This window comes from Maylandia zebra, linkage group LG3, assembly GCF_041146795.1.
Source record: "Maylandia zebra isolate NMK-2024a linkage group LG3, Mzebra_GT3a, whole genome shotgun sequence".
NCBI lineage: Eukaryota > Metazoa > Chordata > Actinopteri > Cichliformes > Cichlidae > Maylandia > Maylandia zebra.
Genome location: NC_135169.1, coordinates 63,326,051 through 63,339,855, shown reverse-complemented (window position 1 = coordinate 63,339,855; position 13,805 = coordinate 63,326,051).

Below are 13,805 nucleotides of genomic sequence, written 5' to 3'. Positions count from 1 at the left end.
AAGTTCCGCCCTCACTGCTTTCTAACATAAAATGAATCCCTGTTACATGGATTTTCTATCCTCTTAAAGAAACTGAAAATAAATACATATAGCAATGAAAAATGTCCCGTTACATGAGTGTTTTACACAAAATAATATTCATGTGGTCATTCCCTCACAGGGGTGCCACAACTACACTGCTGTTTTGACAGAGACACAGTGTGTTTATCTAACTTGGCCGAAGCCAAAGTTCTCCAGACAAATTCAGTCTGTTTCTGCCAAGTGTGAACTCACTGGATGAGCGCCAGATACACAGAATCAAAAAGGGATAAATTACTTTTCTTATGTCATGTTCCCGTCACAAACTGGCTCAAGGAGAGGGGAAGCAGGAGTCCACAGATGAAATGTTCCTATAAATAAAGTGGAATTTATTCAAACTTTACCAAAACTTCAACACATCAAATACAAGCAGTTCAGCAGGGAGTGGATGTGTGTTGCATGTGCCAGGTGGATGCAGAGAGAGGCCAGGGCCACGTTCAAACCTGAACACGCTGCACAGTGTTTTGTTCCATTTGTTAGGGATGAATGAAATGCTTCCTTGAAAGGATGTGTGCAGTCACCAGTGGGCGTGGAAGCATGTGCGCCCTCATTTGGTGGGTGTGCAAGAAAAGTCATCCTGTCACACAGCAATGCCTACATAAATCACACCACTCTGCTTAAAATAATAATGTTTAGTGAAGCAGGTGAAGCAAAGGGCTGCTTTTAATAGGCTGGGAGACCCAGGTGTGCTGCTTTAGCTGCTGAGCCTCTTATGACAGAACAGCGGAGAGTGGTAAGAAGGGAGGAGGGGGTCTGGCTGTGTTTGTGAACGATAGATGGTGTAACTCTGGGCATTTCTCTATCAAAGAGACGCTATGCTGTAAGGACATTGAGCTGCTAGCGGTTAGCATGAGACCATACTATCTACCGCGAGAGTTTACACACGTGATTATGATAGCTGTGTATGTCCCGCCCTCTGCTAACGCTGCAGCAGCCTGTGAGGTCCTGCACACTGTAACCAGCAGACTCCAAACACAGCACCCTCAGGCCCTTTTCCTGATCTCTGGGGACTTTAAAGATGATGTAACCATTTAATTATGGTTACATAATTAATTGTGTAATTAATTATGCAAAATGCAAAACGCTCAGCTGTGTCTCCAGTCAAAGCTCTGTAACTTCAGAGGTGATGTTCATATGTTGACTAATGGTTTTCTTTCATTTTTGATGTACTGCAGAATATTTGTATAAAATCCAGGCCAGGAAAATCTCCTTCATGTGTTTCTGTGTTTTGTCTTCAGCTACGTTGACACAAAGGCCTCTGCTGTGACGCTCACACCTTTGATAAAGTCTGGAGAGTGTCAGCTTCCTGTTTATAGATACAAAAATATGTAATGTTGTGAACTCTGGCCGCAGCGGCGCAAGAAAAAGGAGAATTACGGGAAGCACTCACAACAGGTAAAATCAAAATAACAAAGTAAAGTACGATAAAATAAAAACCAACAAAAGAACAACACAATATACTTCCCCGTACTGTTACTGCTAACCTCTGTTAACCTAGTAACTCTTACCTTCTAACTGACAGCTGGTCAATAAACGAGCTCCATAAACGCTCCATATTCACCTTTACATGGAATATAAAGGAAAAGAAGAAACACAGTGCTGTGTCAGCGTTAGACATCTAGATATATCCTTGCTTTTAATACATTTGAAGGTGGGTGGGAGAGGTGCTTCTCCGCGTAGTCTACGGTCTCTTTGGGATCGGTAAAGCTTTTCCTCACATCACCATGGGTCACTAACAGCTTTGCAGGGTATAGCAGTCTGTACCTGACGCCGGTCATCCCACGTAGTCTTCCTCTCATATTTGCAAATGCGGCTCTGCGTTTCCAACAGAGGGAGGGAAATCTGGGAGGATGTTTATTTTAAAAACCCTTATACATCAGGTTCTTGTTCTCTGCAGCTTTCAGCAGAATTTCCTCACCAATGTGGTAGTAGTGCAATCTCAAGATGATGGGCCGAGGAAGATGACTTTGTTTGGGACGCTGGCGATTCACTCTATGTGCTCGATCGATGAGTGGCTTCTCCTCGAGAGATAGCGCCTCCGCCAACAGGTGTGAACCAACTCAGTCATCTTGGGTCCCTCTGTGCCTTCTGGTATTCCTGCAGTTCTTAAATTATTCCTCCTGGAGTGCCTCAAGAGCTCCACATCTCTCATCTAACTTCTTTACCTCCGCAGACAAACGCTCCACAGTGGCCTGGAGAGTGGCGATGGTGTCAGAGTGGTTCGAGGCACAGTCCTGCAGTTCAGTCAAAGTGTTATCATGCCTGGCCACGTCGCTTTTTATGTCCGAAATTGAGGGCTGGATGCTCTGGTTCAAGGATGATATCTCGCCTCCTATGGTGGTAGAAATCTCTAATATGCAAGTGTCCAGTGCTAGTTAGTTAGTTCTAGTGGTTAGTGGGGCTTTATTTGATGATTCTAGTGTGTGTTACATTGTTGTCATATTGTTGAGTCGCAGAGCTGTACAGTGTTACAGTTTCTGTAGAGTCTGGTATAAGGAACTCAGATCCCTCTGTGAATAATGTTCACTGAAACTGATCTGTAGTTAATGAACTAGTCAGGATTTACACTAGAGAACGTTTCTGCCATTACATGGCCTGTATTTGTAGAGCGCTTTACTCGTCCCTAAGGACCCCAAAGTGCTTTTTTGCCCAAGGACACAACGACCGAGACTGTCCAAGCCGGGGCTCGAACCAGCAACCTTCCGATTACAAGACGAGCTGCCAACTCTTGAGCCACGATCGGCCCACATATTGTTGTCTTTTGTTGCAGACACCAAGTGTTGAGATCCTGTCTCAACCTCCTACATTCTTCCAGCAGGTTACACATTATTTTTTGTATTTGGAATCAAATATATGTGTCAGTTGGGCCTAGTGCAGGGGTCAGCAACCTTTAACACCCAAAGAGCCTTTTGGACCCGGTTTCCACGCAAAGGGTCAGGGTTCGGGAAAACACTGGGAGCCGCAAATACTTTGTGACATCTAAAATGAAGATAACACTGTGTATATTGTTTTTACCTTTATGCTTTGTGTGAACAACTACAGTGTGTTGCTTATGAAATCCATGAAGTGCTACAGAGAAAATTACATTTGATTTATGTAATGAACACATTTTGAGCTCTTAAAGAAATATAACAAAGGAAAGCTGAACTACAATGATCCATGTAGCAAACACAAACTGTTATATCGCCTTTGGGCTTTTGGAGCCTTGACCTGACTTTTAAAAAATAATTGGAAAAAAGCTCTATGCTGCTACAAAATGAAAAATAGATATTTGCAAAATTCTGCCCAAGTATGTATTTTACCTGGTTAATGCGTGTGGTGGGCGTGGTCTGCAGCGCCGCTGCAGGGGAGGCGGACGCACCTGAGCGGCACCCGCAATCACGCCTTAACGTCTGTGCTCTCTCTGCTGTTGTTGGTGTGTGTCGGGCTGTGAGCTGCAAAGCTACAGCCGGCTGTGTGCGTACAGCAACCGTGTGTGTACAGTGGTCAATAAAGAGATGCTGAAAAGCGCGTTCATGCAAACATCGTCGGGTCTGCCGTGATATGTTTACAACGGGACTTCTGCTCCTGAACCTCTGCGCACAGCGTCTGCAGGTAAGGTAACTTTATTTATACCCAAAGGCAAGGTAAATTTGCTTTACAGAAAAATGACAGCATTTGACATCCCTTTAAAAACACACATACCTAGTAAATATATAAAGCTCACTGTGACACATACTTTAATATTTCGAATCAAAAACAGTTCTTATTTAATTCAGTGACAGCAACGGGGACAAAGCTGTTTTTATAACGCTTTGTCCTGCATCTCGGAAATAGAAACCTCCGTCCTGAGGGAAGAAGCTGAAATTCACCCCTTAGAGGATGGGAACCATTTTTAAGGATTGATAAAGCCATCCTCTGTACCTGCTCAGAGTACAGGGAGGCTAAACAAGACTGTGGCTCACCTATCAGACGACTGGACCATCTCACTATCTGATTCAGAGAGTTTTTCTCTGTGACAGAGGTCTGACCGAACCATGCCACCAAACAAAAGGATAAAACAGACTCAATAAAAGAACGATAAAACAAAGTTAAAATTTTTTGGTCAATGTGGAAATGAACAAGTTTCCTAAGGCAATAAAGGTGCTGGTGACCCTTTTTACAAACTGATTTGCAATTTTGATCAAAGTTCAGTTTTTCATTGATTATGGTCCCAAGATATTTATATGATTGTACTTGCTCTATTTTCTGACCTTTAATTAAAGTGACTCCGTGCCCATTTTGTTGTTTCCTAAAATCAACAACCATGTCTTTTGTTTTAGATATGTTCAGCTGGAGATAAGACTCCTCCCACCACTGAACAAAGTCATCAATGACTGGGCCATGGTTAGTTTCACCCTCTTTCAGTAAGCTGACAATAACAGAGTCATCTGCATATTTAATAATGACCCTGTTTTCATGTCTGCCCTGACACATGTTTGTATAGAGAGTGAATAATAAGGGCGATAGGACGCAGCCTTGAGGAGAACCTGTGGAGGAGAACACTGGGTCAGACAGAACCCCATTTATTCTCACTCTTTGTGACCTGTCAGTTAGAAAATCTAAAATCCAGCCCAGCAGGTTTTTCCTGATTTCAAACTGTTCTAAAAGTCTTTTAATTAAAATATGGGGCTGTGTTGTATTAAAAGCCGAAGAAAAATCAATGAAAAGAAGTCTTGCAAAAGTCCCTTTACTCTCTACATGTTTAAGAATCAGATTTAGTAAAGTCAAAAGTGCGTCCTCCACTCCTCTGTTGGGCCTGTATGCAAACTGCATTGGATCCAGCTGACCTTCAGTCTCTTCATAATCACATTTCTGAGGATTTTTTCAAAGACTTTCATGACAACTGAAGTGAGGCAACAGGCCTGAAGTCGTTTAGATTTAGGGACAGGAACCACGACTGCTTCTTTGCAAAGAGAGGGCACATGTTGTGTTTGCAAGGATTTGTTAAAAATAACCTGAAATATAGGCCTGAGTTCATCAGCACAAGGTTTAATTAGGCGGCCACTAATATTATCAGGACCCTGGCTCTTGTTCACATTGACTGTATGAAAGGCCTTTTTAACATCGCTGAGTTCAATGATAAAGTGCTGAGTATCTCTCAGTTTCTGTTTCAGTTCCCAAATATCCTCGCTGAAATCAGAAGAACTAAAACGAGCATAAAACATGTTTAAAGCATTTGAAAATCTCTGTCTGAATTAAAACATCTAAAATGACCTGACTGCTGCTCTGGGGATTTTGAAACCCTGCTATGGTTTTCATACAAGTCCAGGCAGACCCAAAAGGTTTTGCAGCAAATTTGCTTTCAAGAAGGTTTTTGTCTGTTTTGCTTTCAAGATCTCGATTTTCATTTCCTTGGTAGCTGTCTGAAAATCGGTAACAGCCCCTCTTTAAAGGCCTGTCTCTTTTTCCTTAAACAGGATTTGACACTTTTAGTGACCCATGGCTTATTGTTAGCGTAAATTTTAACGCGCTTACGGGGTATAATCATGTCTTTACAAAATACTGCACAGGAGCTAGTAACATCCACCAAAGCGTCGAGATCATCTCCACAAGACTGAAGACGGGGCTGTACGAAGTCACTTTATCTCTACAGACTGTAAGCTGTCGTCTGTGAGGCGTGAGCGTGTTTGTTTGAACACAGTTCACGGTGGAGAACAGCTGCTGACATAATGTGGATCCCAAGATCCATAACTGGCCTACCTGGGGCTGAAAGTCTCCATAAATGCAGGCGTTTCGGCGGCTACACCGGCTTCCACGAGTGTGACGCTTATTTTGAGAAAATAATAGAATATAAATGTATTTTTATATTTCAATATCACAATAATCTTCCAATGTAGAACTACAAGTTAAAAAAGAAGTAACATAAATCAAATCCACTTCAGCTAAATACTTCTCATTTATTTCCATCTTACATGCTGTGACTGCAGCCATTCCCACATCTCTGTGAATGGGACTCATGGACATGGATCAGTGGTTGTTGATCAATGGTCCTGAGAATCTGCATAATTAAGATGAAGGAACGGAGCTCCCAGCCCATCGTTCCTGCAGCTGCTTTCAGTCTTTATGCAAATGTCCTGTTTGTAAGACTGAAACCTGCAGCTGAGACTGAAGACGTCACCTGATGATGACGACACGTTTCTCCCACAAAACGCTGCGTCCAGATGAACAGAAGCAACAGACTCACTTTCCTGGATGATTGAGATGCATCAAGACTTCATTGTGTGTTACTTCTCATTCAGCCCAGACACATTATTCCTGTTAGGTCATGTCAGCTGTCACTCAGTACAAGCACAACTGTGAACAACACAAACTTCTCTTCAATGTGTCACAGAAACACTAAGTGTGAGAGCCTGTATGACACACAGGACAGACTGTAAGCTCTGCTGGCTGCACAGCACTTTGTAGCAGTTTTCCAACATGTCCTCCACCCGTGATGTCAGTGGTGGGACCCCAGTCACAGCACTCAGCACCACCTCCTTTAAATGGATTTTATAGCAGTTACTCCCGTTACTCGGTGCAACGCTTCTTAAATGTGTTTTTGCAGGATAAAACACAGCAGGTGGTGTAGAGAGGACGTCAGCTGACGGAGCAGAGGGAGGCAGACTGTGGATAAATGACAGAGTGAGAGGAGAGCAACCATGACAGAAGCACAGGTGTGGCAGATAGAAGTGGCTTTATAGACACTTATTGTCAGTCCTCGTGCATGCTGTGGAAATAAGTGTCTGTGTCATGAGGTGACATGTGAGCTTATCTTTGGTCAATAAAGCTGAACGACCAGTTTTCACTTTGCTTGTTACGCTTGTTTAGTGACGTCTGGGTTTCTGTGGAGCCCGAATTTTGATGAGTTCTGGTGAAATCATCTGAGATCATCTGAGCATCGGTGAAGAGTCAGCAGAGAAAGTGTGGGACAGAAGTTTGCTTTGGACACATGGACTGAAATCAAAAAGTAACAAACAGGATTTCCAATGGACAGTATGGAGAAGTGAAAGTACACAAAGGCTGTGCTGGAACACGTGTGTTACACTTTTTGACAGCTGAGAACAAAACACAATATTTTGCATCATCTCTGCAGTGTCTCTTCTTTCCTCTGCTGTTGTGCTTTTAGCTCCAAACTGTTTCAAATGGTTTGTCAGCAAGCTGACCTCTGACCTCTGCAGTACTAACTCCTGACCCGTACAAAGAGCGGGCGTTTCTGACCTTTGACCTGCAGCTGTATGTCTCTCAGTCTCAGTTCTTCTCTCCGTCACTGATGGAGCAGGTGTAGTTGCTGCTGACAGTCAGTCGTTTGTTTTCTCAGAGTGAGGCTGAAGTCTGAACTGTTCAGAGCATCAGGTCTCATCAACGTGCGCTGCTGTAACGCCGCTTTGTCCTCTGAGATCACCAGGTATGAAACCTGAGTGCTGACAGAGCCGCATGTTCCCCCTCATTCACCTCCACCACCACAGCCAAGGCATGCTGGGAAACTGAGGACACACAGATGGAGAACTGAAGTGTCTGCTGTGTGTTCATCTCAGAGTCCTCACAGGTGACACATTAGCTCCAGAACACCAAGCCAGGTGTTTGAAGCCTGACAGGGATTCTTCCCATCCAGAGGGAGGATTTAGCTGCACAACAATGAACATTAGTGTGTAGTTTAGAAACACAGACTGTGCCTGCACTGCATCTAGTGAAGAAAAGTGTTACTGCGAGAGAACGAGGCTCCTTTAAAGCAGCTGATATTAAGGTTGAAAAATCAACAATAAGCTGATGTAATCAACGTTTCACAAAATGGTCAGCAGCTAAAATCTGGAGCCGTTCTTTGGTGGTAATTAACAGTTTGTTCTTGTTAGCTAATTATGTAATTAAAGGTAGCAGCAGAAGCCTTGTGTTGAAAGCCCATTCACTCACACATTCACACAGTATGTGTGTGTCTGTGTTACACTGTGGACATCCCTTCTGTTGGAGCGCCATCTTGTGGCAGGTTTAAGAAATGTTCTTCTTGTAAATCCAAACTGATGCACCTCCATAGCAGACTGTGGAGGCTTTCAGTGACATGAAGACTTGATTTATACTGTCATATTCTCCTGTTACACAAAGCACAGCACGCTGAACATGGATGAACTGAAACTCCCAGCATCTGACTGAGGAAAAGCACAAATCATTCTCACACTGACTCCTGCTTGATTTTAGATTTGCTTTCAAATCCTCACACTTTCATATGAAGCACTAAATGGGCTCCAGACTGTTTATCTCAGCTTCCTGTCAAACACACTGCTGCTCACACCGAGGCTCAGTTTACTCCTCCAGCCTGGCTTAACCTGCTGTCTGTTAAAAACAGTCCCACACTCCTCTGTTTAATCCTTCTGATCAGACTCTTTGATTTTGTATTGTTTTTACCTGAAGTTGTGTTTTTGACATGGTTCTGTCTGTGAAATAAAGCTCACACACACACTGCTACAGTCCTTCATACACTTAGAAACGAAGCTGCTCCTTTCCTCAGTGCTGATACATAAAGAAGAGTTGGTTTTATATCCAACACGTCTCTGTTCCAGAAAACAGCTTCAGCAGCCTCTGAGTCTGAACTTGGAGTTGGTTATAAGCCACAGGCCTGTGTGCACAGCAATGAGGAAATATAATGCAGTAAGTGAAACATGGATGTGTGGAACAGATTATCCCAAAGGTTGATTCTGTTCATCTGGACGTTCTCAGTGAAACATTTGGTCTCTCGGTCAGGTGACTCCTTTAGTCTCAGCTGACTGCAGCTTTCCAAACCTTTGTCACTGGATCACTCACTTCATCTCCAACGTGTCCCTGACACAGACAGCTGGAGCCGTTACAGCAAAATCATTGATCATCGTTTTTAGAACATTAGCTGGTGTTGGTGGGCAGGCTAGCAGTGCTAATTGTTAGCACTAGTTCTGCTGCTCTCCCTTTGTCTCTGTTATTGTTGGTCTTTAGTGAACAATAGAAAGTGTCTTCATGAGACTGTTGCCTAATGTTCAAATGTAGATAACACCACCTGCACCAACCTGTTACACAGCACAACCCTCTGGTGTAGCTTTGGCTGGAGCACATATTGGCAGCTCCAGTGACATCACCACTCCATGGTGACATCATCTCTACAGACTGTGGCTGTTACATATCCTCACCTGGTAATAATAAGACTGTCCTCAGCTGCACACAGCTCCAAGATGAACAAACTGAAGTAAATACAAATTAGAGTTACCTGGAGTCAAGGGCCCCTGTGCCTCAAAGGCCCCTGCTTGAGTCAATGGCCCCTGCTGGAGTCAAGGTCCCCGGCGCCTCCAGTGATGCGTCCCTGGAGTCAAGGGCCCCTGATGGAGTCAAGGGCCCCTGCTTGAGTCAAGGGCCCCTGCTGGACTCAAGGGCCCCTGCGCGTCCAGTGACGCATCCCTGGAGTCAAGGGCCCCTGCTGGAGTCAAGGGCCCCTGCTGGAGTCAAGGGCCCCTGCACCTCCAGTGACGTGTCCCTGGAGTCAAGGGCCCCTGCTGGAGTCAAGGGCCCCTGCTGGAGTCAAGGGCCCCTGCGCCTTTAGTGACGCATCCCTGGAGTCATGGGCCCCTGCTGGAGTCAAGGGCCCCTGCTTGAGTCAAGGGCCCCTGCTGGAGTCAAGGGCCCCTGCGCCTCAAGTGACGCATCCCTGGAGTCATGGGCCCCTGCGTGAGTCAAGGGCCCCTGCTTTAGTCAAGGGCCCCTGCTGGAGTCAAGGGCACCGGCACCTCCAGTGACGCGTCCCTGGAGTCATGGGGTCCCTGTTGGAGTGAAGGGCCCCTGCTGGAGTGAAGGGCCCCTGCGCCTCAAAGGCCCCTGCTTGAGTCAAGGGCCCCTGCTGGAGTCAAGGTCCCCTGCGCCTCCAGTGAAGTGTCCCTGGAGTTAAGGGCCCCTGCTGGAGTCAAAGGCACCTGCTTGAGTCAAGGGCCCCTGCTTGAGTCAAGGGCCCCTGCGCCTCCAGTGACGCATCCCTGGAGTCAAGGGCCCCTGCTTGAGTCAAGGGCCCCTGCTTGAGACAAGGGCCCCTGCTTGAGTCAATGGCCCCTGCTGGAGTCAAGGTCCCCGGCGCCTACAGTGACGCGTCCCTGGAGTCAAGGGCCCCTGCTGGAGTCAAGGGCCCCTGCTGGAGTCAAGGGCCCCTGCGCCTCCAGTGACGCAACTCGTGAGTCATGGGCCCCGGCTGGAGTCAAGGGCCCCTGCTTAAGTCAAGGGCCCCTGCTGGAGTCAAGGGCCCTGCTGGAGTCAAGGGCCCCTGCGCCTCCACTGAAAAATCCCTGGAGTCAAGGGCCCCTGCTGGAGTCAAGGGCCCCTGCTGGAGTCAAGGGCCCCTGCTTTAGACAAGGGCCCCTGCTGGAGTCAAGGGCCCCTGCGCCTCAAATGACGCGTCCCTGGGGTCAAGGGCCCCTGCTGGAGTCAAGGGCCCCTGCTTGAGTCAAGGGCCCCTGCTTTAGTCAAGGGCCCCTGCTGGAGTCAAGGGCCCCGGCACCTCCAGTGACGCCTCCCTGGAGTCATGGGGTCCCTGCTGGAGTGAAGGGCCCCTGCTGGAGTCAAGGGCCCCTGCGCCTCAAAGGCCCCTGCTTGAGTCAAGGGCCCCTGCTGGAGGCAAGGTCCCCTGCGCCTCCAGTGAAGTGTCCCTGGAGTTAAGGGCCCCTGCTGGAGTCAAAGGCACCTGCTTGAGTCAAGGGCCCCTGCGCCTCCAGTGACGCATCCCTGGAGTCAAGGGCCCCTGCTGGAATCAAGGGCCCCTGCTGGAGTCAAGGGCCCCTGCTGGAGTCAAGGGCCCCTGCTTGAGTCAATGGCCGCTGCTGGAGTCAAGGTCCCCGGCGCCTACAGTGACGCGTCCCTGGAGTCAAGGGCCCCTGCTGGAGTCAAGGGCCCCTGCTGGAGTCAAGGGCCCCTGCTGAACTCAAGGGCCCCTGCGCCTCCAGTGACGCAACTCGTGAGTCATGGGCCCCGGCTGGAGTCAAGGGCCCCTGCTTAAGTCAAGGGCCCCTGCTGGAGTCAAGGGCCCTGCTGGTATCAAGGGCCCCTGTGCCTCCAGTGACACATTCGTGGAGTCAGGTCCCATGCTTAAGTAAAGGGCCCCTGCTGGAGTCAAGGGCCCCTGCTGGAGTCATGAGGCCCTGCTTTAGTCAAGGGCCCCTGCTGGAGTCAAGGGCCCCTGCGCCTCCAGTGACGTTTCCCTGGAGTCAAGGGCCCCTGCTGGAGTCAAGGGCCCCTGCTGGAGTCAAGGGCCCCTGCTGGAGTCAAGGGCCCCTGCTTTAGACAAGGGCCCCTGCTGGAGTGAAGGGCCCCTGCGCCTCAAATGACGCGTCCCTGGGGTCAAGGGCCCCTGCTGGAGTCAAGGGCCCCTGCTGGAGTCAAGGGCCCCTGCTGGAGTCATGGGCCCCCGCTGGAGTCAAGGGCCCCCGCTTTAGTCAAGGGCCCCTTCCCGAGTCAAGGGCCCCTGCTGGAGTCAAGGGAGCCTGCTGGAGTCAAGGGCCCCTGCTGGAGTCAAGGGCCCCTGCGCCTCCAGTGAAAAATCCCTGGAGTCAAGGGCCCCTGCTGGAGTCAAGGGCCCCTGCTGGAGTCAAGGGCCCCTGCGCCTCCAGTGACGCATCCCTGGAGTCAAGGGCCCCTGCTGGAGTCAAAGGCCCCTGCGCCTCCAGTGACGCATCCCTGGAGTCATGGGGCCCCTGCTGGATTCAAGGGACCCTGCTTGAGTCAAGGGCCCCTTCTTTAGTCAAGGGCCCCTGCTGGAGTCAAGGGCCCCTGCTGAACTCAAGGGCCCCTGTGCCTCCAGTGACGCGTCCCTGGAGTCTAGGGCCCCTGCTTGAGTCAAGGGCCCCTGCTGGAGTCAAAGGCCCCTGCGCCTCCAGTGACGCGTCCCTGCAGTCAAGCTCCCCTGCTGGAGTCAAGGGCCGCTGCTGGAGTCAAGGGCCCCTGTGCCTCCAGTGACGTGTCCCTGGAGTCAAGGGCCCCTGCTGGAGTCAAGGGCCCCTGCGCGTCCAGTGACGCATCCCTGGAGTCATGGGCCCCTGCTGGATTCAAGGGACCCTGCTTGAGTCAAGGGCCCCTTCTTTAGTCAAGGGCCCCTGCTGGAGTCAAGGGCCCCTGCGCCTCCAGTGACGCATCCCTGGAGTCATGTGGCCCCTGCTGGAGTCAAGGGCCCCTGCTGGAGTCAAGGGCCCCTGCTGGAGTCAAGGGCCCCTGCGCCTCGAGTGACGCATCCCTGGAGTCAAGGGCCCCTGCTGGAGTCAAGGGCCCCTGCTTTAGTCAAGGGCCCCTTCCCGAGTCAAGGGCCCCTGCTGGAGTCAAGGGAGCCTGCTGGAGTCAAGGGCCCCTGCTGGAGTCAAGGGCCCCTGCGCCTCCAGTGAAAAATCCCTGGAGTCAAGGGCCCCTGCTGTAGTCAAGGGCCCCTGCTGGAGTCAAGGGCCCCTGCGCCTCAAATGACGCGTCCCTGGGGTCAAGGGCCCGTGCTGGAGTCAAGGGCCCCTGCTTGAGTCAAGGGCCCCTGCTTTAGTCAAGGGCCCCTGCTGGAGTCAAGGGCCCCTGCGCCTCAAATGACGCGTCCCTGTGGTCAAGGGCCCCTGCTGGAGTCAAGGGCCCCTGCGCCTCCAGTGACGCATCCCTGGAGTCCAGGGCCCCTGCTGGAGTCAAAGGCCCCTGCGCCTCCAGTGACGCATCCCTGGAGTCATGGGGCCCCTGCTGAAGTCAAGGGCCCCTGCTGGAGTCAAGGGCCCCTGCTTTAGACAAGGGCCCCTGCTGGAGTCAAGGGCCCCTGTGCCTCCAGTGACGCGTTCCTGGAGTAAAGGGTCCCTGCTGGAGTCAAGGCAAGGCAAGTTTATTTGTATAGCACAATTCAACAACAAGGTGATTCAAAGTGCTTTACAGAGACATTAGAAACAAAAACAAATAAAAAGCATGATTTAAAATTGATTAAAACAAGCAAACTAACTAACTAATTAACAAACAAACAAACAAACAAACAAACAAAACAGTATATAAAATCAAAACAGATAAAATCAGAAATAGATAAAATCAGTAGTTAAAATGTTAGTTTTGAAATTTAAGTTTAAAAGTGTGGATTTGGTGCTTTATTCAAATGCAGCTGAGAATAGGTGAGTCTTCAACCTGGATTTAAATAAACTGAGTGTTTCAGCTGATCTGAGGCTTTCTGGGAGTTTGTTCCAGATATAAGGAGCATAAAAGCTGAATGCAGCTTCTCCGTGTCTGGTTCTGACTCTGGGAACTGATAAAAGATCGGATCCAGATGACCTGAGGGATCTGGAAGGTTCATACTGGGTCAGGAGGTCACTGATGTATTTTGGTCCTAAACCATTCTGAGCTTTATAGACCAGCATCAGAACTTTAAAGTCTATCCTCTGACGGACAGGCAGCCAGTGTAAAGACCTCAGAGCTGGACTGATGTGGTCCACTTTTTTGGTCTTAGTGAGGACTCGAGCAGCAGAGTTCTGAATGAGCTGTAGTTGTCTGACTGATTTTTTTAGGTAGACCTGTAAAGATGCTGTTACAATAATCAAGCCTACTAAAGATGAATGCATGGACTAGTTTTTCCAGGTCCTGTTGAGACATCAGATCTTTTATCCTTGATATATTCTTGAGGTGATAGTAAGCTGATTTTGTTATTGTCTTAATGTGTTTTTCTAAGTTTAGGTCTGCATCCATCACTACACCCAAATTTCTCGCCAGGTTTGTGGTTTTTAGGTGTATAG